Source organism: Pteropus alecto, unplaced genomic scaffold, assembly GCF_000325575.1.
Source record: "Pteropus alecto unplaced genomic scaffold, ASM32557v1 scaffold182, whole genome shotgun sequence".
NCBI classification, from domain to species: Eukaryota; Metazoa; Chordata; class Mammalia; order Chiroptera; family Pteropodidae; genus Pteropus; species Pteropus alecto.
The window spans coordinates 6,164,829-6,173,056 of record NW_006433946.1 but is presented as its reverse complement, the minus strand read 5'-3'; the positions used below and the strand labels follow the sequence as shown (position 1 = coordinate 6,173,056).

The 8,228-nt window shown below is 36.7% G+C and overlaps 1 pseudogene; it reads left to right on the top strand.

Annotated features, from left to right (window-relative positions):
• The first annotated feature begins 6,920 nt into the window (after positions 1-6,920).
• LOC102880492 lies at positions 6,921-7,904 on the top strand (annotated as a pseudogene).
• Positions 7,905-8,228: the final 324 nt, after the last annotated feature.

The following is an 8,228-nucleotide window of genomic DNA, read 5'->3' as shown; positions in this document are numbered from 1 at the left end:
ATTAATAATGGTTTTAGCTCTTGCATAGCAGACAGAAAAAAATGAACTGCCAGGTAATAATTATTACTCCCCACATTCCTAGAAGTATTGAGAACTATACTGCTCAGAATTCTAAAGCCTACCATTTGCATGACCAAGTCAACAGAAAAAGCAAAGAACAACTGAATGGGCATAAATTCTTGGTATAAAGATTGTTGACCCAGTATCACTTTAAGTAGATAATACTTCCAGACAGAAGCATATTATTGCCAAAGGAAAAAAGGAAAAACTTAAAATTAATTTATAACTGAATACCGATTCACCATATTTATTTCTCATCAACAATGTTCATCGTTGTCTTTATGTTTTGGTCTAGAAGAAATCCTCTTAAGTTGGTATTTGTTTTCTTAATCTCAATTCCTTTAGTTCTAGATGTACCTAAACCTCTCTTGTCTTAGTACTTGAGCCAAGTGCTTCACTGGTGCAGCATTAGCCTTCCTTTGTAAATATCTGTCAGACTATTCTCAATACCATCCTAGTTGGTATTGATTGTATTCTTGAATCCTTTCTGCACATCCTATGCACTTTGCATAAATCTCTGTAATTCTCTAACTCCACAACTTTTCTTTCTGTGATCGGCTTTGATCTTGCTGTGTGGGGCACAATTGGAAGGAGATTAGACATGAGACACAGGGATTGTATATTTTGATTTTTAAGGATGTTATCCTTTATAAAGTCATTAATTATGCTCATAAAATATTCACAACTGGAAATTATTGGTCAGCATATTTTTCTCTAGAGGAAATACGTAAAAAAGCCTTTATTAGCAAAAAAAAAAAAAAAAGAAAAGTATTACAGAAATAAAACCTACACTCAGTACTTTTATTTCTTAGGTTAAACATCCAGAGTCTGAATACTTAAATATAGATGTTTCCTTGACCTAGCAAAACTAACTGGAAATAAGTTCACATTAAATAGTATATGAATAAAGTAATCAGATATCCTTTAGAAGTCTTCATTGAGTATTATATGCACAGACTTCTTAATAGCATATGTTAATTTTAATATTTATTCATATCTGTGTTTGCACAATATCTAAATCCTGCATTTGCATGACTCATACACAAGCATGATTATCTTTGACTCTTACAATTTCATGTATAAGCGATACAGATTCCATTAATTCAAGAAAAAATCCTATCCACTAAATCACTATTATAAAGGAAAAAAAAAATGGTGGGTAAAGTTGTTTTTCCTTTACCAAAAAAGTTAAAGTCATAAAAATAAGTTAATAATTAAATGATACAAAAACATCAAAATAGGCTGCAACTTTTATGAATTTTAATTTAATTCAACAGATGTTGAGAATTCTGACCTGCATGAAAAAAAAGAAAAAAAAAAGACAATTTTAGAATTTATCTCTTTATCAGTTCATCCATAGGGCATCTTCAATTCTTTGACATGACATTGGCTAACTAGGAGATGAAGAGGGTGTCAGGACCAGGGAAATAGTCTCCCTATCCCTTTAGTTCTTCTGGCTGGTTGAATAATTCAAAGAACATACAGTACATTAGCAGGAGAAAATTAAAATTTTAGTACATACACGTGAGGAATTCACATAAGCATGAAAATGCCCAAGACAGTGAGGCAACATTGGGTATATAAGACATTTTTTGACAAAGGAGGGCAGAAGGGGCATTAGAGTCCAGAAGTGGTTTGGGTGATTTACAGGTAATTGAGAAAGAAAGGAACATACATGGCAGGAAAATTCTTGCTAGGCAACTCAGAAACAGTGGGCCACAGAGGGTATCTAGCCAACAGGCTTAGAGTCTTTCTAATGCTACGGTTAAAATTCTTAAAGCAATTAAGCCAAGTCTCCCTTCCTAAAGCAGCTTTCTATTTGAATCTCAAGGAAAGAAGGTTGAAGATTTTTTTCTGAGTCCTGTTTCTTAATAAATAGCTTAAAGTCAATATCCTGAAAGACAGATTCAAGGTGGCAAAATTTTGGTTCCCTTCAATGGAAAAAGCGATATACAAGGTCACACTGATGTAGGGAGGAGGAATGAGAACTAGGTGTTAAATCAAGCTGTATTCAGAGCCTGCAATGAATGGAAAACAGAGTCTTTAAATTGTACCCACACAAAATACTCCCAATTATTTATATCCTGCTGCCAGACCATAGGGAATCTATAGAACAAAGGCTGGGAATTGCTAGCATGCTTTTAATGCTACATACCCATGCCTTTCACACTGCATATCCATACCATCAAAGGAAAATAGGTAAACAAAGTCTTTAAATTGTAATTCATAGGAATTAAGAATGATATATAAACTGAATTCCTGAACACACTCAGGCGCTTCCTCTCTCTCTCTCTCACTCTCTCTCTCTCTCTCTCTCTCTCTCTCTCTCTCTCTCTCTCTCTCTATCTATCTCTTCTCTCCCTCTCCCTCTCTCTGTTGGCCCCCTCTCATTGTTTCTCTGTCTCTCTCATTCTCTGTCTCTGGGAGGAGATCAAGCTCTATCTATGGAGCGTTATTCCTTCTCTAATAAGCTTTCTTTTTGTCTCTAACTCTGGCATGTGCTTGAATTCTTTCATGTGCTCAGTCAAGACCCTTTCCTCTCTCTCAGTGCAGGACTTGAGGCCCCACTTGGGAGGATTTTCCCTGTCCTGTATTAACACTGTTGTTCCAGTGCTCTTCAGGTTATGCACAGGTGCTTGGGAAATGGGTTCTCATTCTTTCTGTGGTAGATCCTACCCAAACCAGCAACCAGGTAGCCTTTGGAGCATGCAATGACAATACTCCTAAGGAGGACTAAGAGACAGAATAATCACTATAGCCTTCCTTTTACTATATACTGCATATTGTTCAGTGCATAGTGAAAAAAGTGAATGAGTCTTCTTTTCTACTAACCCTTCTTCTATTTAAACCTTTAATGTGAGTCTGAGATTAGCATAAATGAATTGCCTATTTTAAGCAGCATTCTGAAGAGAAACACATGTTTTAATACCTATCCATGTCTTGTCAAGCAATTCTTGAAATTGCAAAGCATGTGTGGTCTTCCTACAACAATGCACATTTGCCTTCTTTGCAGATGGCAAAAAGGGCTTTTAAATGACTCTTCATCTAGACAGAAGTCCAACAGCTGGATTCAGCTGTTAAAAACTTTTGATGTCAAATTAATTTTTAGTCTATTTCCAATGTACTATGTTGAGCTAGATCACTATTTAGATACACTCAAAGTTAGTAGAGAAGAGTTATTTCTTAAATGATAATTTTTCAAACTATCTGTAAGCACTCACAACTTAATTTAAGTGATGGGCACTGGTAGTTTCTGTGGAAAATGAAGAGGAAAAAGAGTTAGAGAAATCTCATTTTATCAAACAACCAACTAGACCAAGTATGTCAAACACATGCATTTTCATTTCACTAAAGAGAACAGGTTCAACAGAGCATTAAAGAACATATTACCACAGAGACAGGTCTATGCCAGCATATCAAATCAGGATACATCCAGGATACCTTTCTGATTTATGGGCCCCTCAGCATCTTTCTGCCAAGGCTGAGTCCTATGATAAGAGAAGCAGATTAATTCTAAAGGCATATGCCATCCTTCATCTTATCCCCCATTCTCCAACAATTATAAACGAGATATCAATGTCTGAGAAACAATCAAATTAAGAGCTATAAATACTGCAGGCATGCTCTAGATCACAGTAAAACAAACCCAAATGGACATTCCATGTTCTTTAAAATACAAAAATTATGATGGCTTGCATGTATTACAGCACTTGGTCCCCATGCCCCAAGAACAGCAGATCCTTATTTTATACCCCTAGCTTATACACCACTTTATCTTGATTGACAGAGCTTATTTATTACAGCCATTTCACATTCGTAAAATACTTTTGGTAACTGTCTGGGCACTTAACATTAATTCATTCATTTATTTATTCATTTTTCAACAAGGAAATCTCCAGTTGCTTCAATTGTATATGTATTTTGATTCAATATAGAATAAGAATAAATTACTAATTAGAATTATTGTTACTGCACTGCTCCATAAGGAAAGTTAAAAATTAGGAATCTGATGACAGTATTTCAATACCTAAAATATATTAAGTTGTATAACACCAACACCATGGAAAACTAAAGCTAAATTGCACAGGTGTTAATTCTTTCAGACATTGCAGTGGAAAGGAATTATTTTGAAACATTTTAGACAACTAAAGATCATGGAGCATGTGCGTGGGAGGAGAGTACCCCAGCAAGGATAATTCTTTTCATTAAGGGAGAAGGAATAGATACGATCTTTCTAAAAAGTGTTCCTTTTTACTGACACAAAAGTAATTACAGTAATAATGTGTTGTCTTTCATGTACCAAGATGATACTATTTATACAAGATCAGTAGGTTAAATGCTTTGAATTGTGTATCCAGAGAAAGGAGAGTCTTTTCACTGATTCATTGACATGCTCAGACACAGTAACTCCTTGTGACCAGGAGCATGCGTTTGCAAGGTGAGGACTGAGGTGATGAGTGCAACTTGTAGCCAAGTAATTGAATAAAGTTAAGCAGCCCACACAGGGATCAAAACTATGATGTCAGCCATGGCCTGAAGATAGCCATAGGTAAATAATTAGCCATCAAGGTGCCTCATTAGTTTGGAAACACACAGAGGGTATAATTTCCCTTAGATTTTTTTTTTCTAGTGAAAGTGGAAGCTGAAGAGAGCTCTGGCTACTTTGTGGTTATCTCAGTTGGTTTACAAATGACCTAGAAATAAGAAAATTTCAAACCTGCAGCCTCTTCCATAGGAAAGATAGGTCAGGTCTTCAAAACTGTGGCAGATCAGCACTCAAATCTACAGATCTACAACTGATTTATCCTCTCTGAGGCCAGTAAAAGCAAAGATTTTTAAAATCATGGCCCTCAGAACTCCACTGCTTAATTTATGTCAACAAGCATTTAGTGAGTTCCTTGTTTTTTTTTAATGCACCAAGTATCATATGTATTATACTATGTTGAGACCTTTAAGTATGGTACCATGTCTGTCCATGAGAAGCTCACTGACTGGCACTTTTATACAAAGTTCCATGATAAAGATGTATAATAGAGTGTGACAGGTTCACAGAGTTGGGGTACTTAGAGGAGGCTATAAGGGTTAGGCAGATGGAAGGGAACAGGGTGTTTGGCTGAGGAGAAAACAAAGGTATTTGGGGAAGAATGTTCAGAATGAACATAGACATGTCAATGTAGAATAGTATCTAAAATGTAGGAGAACATGGAGCTTCAAATAGCTTATAATTAAAGTGTGAGCTAGGGAATTTTTTCCTAAAGGTTTTGGTTTTTCCTTTGTTGTGAAATGATTCATTTTCCCAATGGCTTCATTTCACTGAGGGGTTTTTTTTTTTTTTAATACAGTTCCCTTTCACTTATCTCCAAATGATGGTGAGTACATATGTTTGCAGACAGAAAAAAAGCAGGCATTATTAACAGTACGATTGTTTTTTTGTTTTTTTTGTTTTTGTTTTAGAAATGAGTAATTGAGTAACTGCAAAAATTCGTTGATGTGCTACTACATACAGAGCCCATGGATAGGTAGAATATCCTCCCCAAGAGATAATACAGTTGACCTTTGAAAGCACTAACTTGAAAATGTGAGCAGTAACTTAACTCCATTCTCCTCATATGTATTCTCAATTTCCAGTTGACCCTTGAACTGTGCAGGTTCTTAAAAAGTCTGCAAAGAATTAATCTCATCCATTTCAAATCCCAGTAGTTCAAGGGTCAACTACATTTGAAGGAAGGAGACAAACACAAATTACTCAATTACATTGTATAGATGACCCAGGATGTAAGTAGTTAAACTGAGCATTGAAAATTTGACCTTTGGTCTTCAGATATTAGGAAAGGTTAAGCTAATATTAAATACCATCTCAATAGTCTGGATAATTGTGACTAATCCTATCTATACTGACTGATGTGACAGAAATCAGAAATGCAAATGGTTGCCGGAAAAATCCCTTACATTTTATTTTAACTATGACATAGATGTGTAATAATATAACAGACGCAATACTTTCAAACGCTGTTTTATAGAAATGGATAAGCAAAATGTGCTATATCCATGCAATGGAATACAATTTGGCTGTAAAAAAAAGAGAATGGAATTACTAAAACATGCCATGACATGATGAACTTTGAAAACATTGGGCTAAACGAAAGAAGGCAATCACAAAAGGCCACAGACTGTATGATTTAAGAAGGCTGAGGGGGAAATGAGGAGTGATTGATTAATAGAGTATAAAATTTCTTTTGAGTGGATGAATAGTTTTTAAAATTAGATGGTGGCAATCACACAACTCTAAATACATGAAAAACTTTAGAAGGGTGAATTTTATGATATGTAAATTGTATCTCATCATAGCTGTTATTTTTTTAAAATGTTACTTTAGACCTCTTCAGTATAGGAATGTGTTTTCCCTGTAATCTACTCTCTAGTCTACTTCCCACGCCTTCCTTTCCATCCCTGCCTCCAAATACACCAAGGGAACATGAAATTTGCCTAAAGGATGCAATGACCATTTTGACAGGAAAGGTCCATCCTGAACGCTTAAAGAATTTAACAAAACTTGAAAGAGCTACAGTAAGACTAGGAGTTGCTGGTCTTACTGTAGGCAAACTTTCATTTTTCGGGCGCTACTGCCTTAAGGAAAAGAAAAAAGCCCAGATGCAAACCAACTCTGTGGGGTAATTCTGACTGCGCTTTTCACATTTCTAAGTACTCACTACTGTGGTCCCACGTCATTACGTTTATTACGTTCATTAGGTCCCTGTTTCGTCACCTTGGCCACCAATTCCCATGATCCTCCTCTCTGACAGTTGAGCCTCAGATGCGGTTTTCCAGAAGGCTGTCGCCCTGCCACCAGCCTCAGCAAAATGGATGCCCTCAGCTTTGCTCTAAGCAAACTCATTGAAATGAGCCAACTCCCTGAGGGCTTCAAAATCGAGGCCAGCAAGACTCAATTGGTTGCCAGTAAAATGTTCATCGGAGGACTCCACTGCGATGTCAGTAAGCAAGCTCTTTTTGAATACTTGTCCCAATTTGGCGAGATTGAGGATTTTATTATTAAAACCCACCCAGACACTGGACTATCCAGAGGGTTTGGATTTGTGCTTTTCAAGGATAATGCCACCGTTGAAAAGGTGCTCCAAGTTAAAGAGCACAGAGTGGATGGCAGGAAAATTGAGCTTAAAAAGGCTAAAGTCTTGGAATCGAAATTCTGCCCCAGAAAGGTTTTTGTGGGCGGGTTGAACCCTCGGTTGTCTGAAGAAAAAATCAGAGAGTACTTTGGGACATTTGGAGTGATTGAGAATATTGAGCTTCCATTGTGTCCAGGAACAAATGAAAGACGAGCTTTCTGTTTTATCACGTATACTGATGAAACCGCAGTGAGGAAGGTGTTAGAAGCCAGGTACCATTACATAGGCTCCGGGCGGTGTGAAGTAAAAATTGCACTCCGGAATGAACATCCAAAGCTTCCACCGAAGAGAAGAGAGGTTCCTTTTACCGGGCTAGACAACCTCTGGGGAGAAAAAGAGTTCCCTGCAAAGCCAAATGCTTACACAATCAACCAAAATGTTAGTGAGGCTGTTGGAGATAGTGGGACGCTTTCTACAGTGCTCGTTCCTGCTCTGTTCTCAGCCTGCGATGAAGACTCTAGTTTTTCTGATCAAATGTATGGCAGTTTCTACAATGACTATAGTAACCAAACAAATTTTAATAGCTACAGCGGACAATATTTTCTTGGATGTAACTGTGAGACCCATGAGATAGGAACTTCTTTTACTAATTACAACGTGCAATTAAACGAGGAGACCGCCTTTGATAGTGGTTGCCAGGGAATTTATAAACTTTTCTGAAGACAAAGAATGAAGCCACCACCACAGAACCACTCTGTCCTTGAATGAAAATTTATGTTACTGATAAGAAATGACTAACTCTTTTGAAAAATGTTATAACGTCATTATTTCTTCCTCAGCAGTTTCCAGCTATTTATAAGAACCAGTTATTTTCCTATGACCTTTTGACATCGGAGCAACAGCAAGGAGACTTTTGTTTTATTAAAATTAAGCTTTTCTCAGAAATAAATGTTTAGTACTTTTACATGAGACTCTATAGTGGTTTCTATTTGGGGTTGATGCTTTCGTTTATTTGGTGAGTGGAGTGGGGAAATTTTTGGTCCA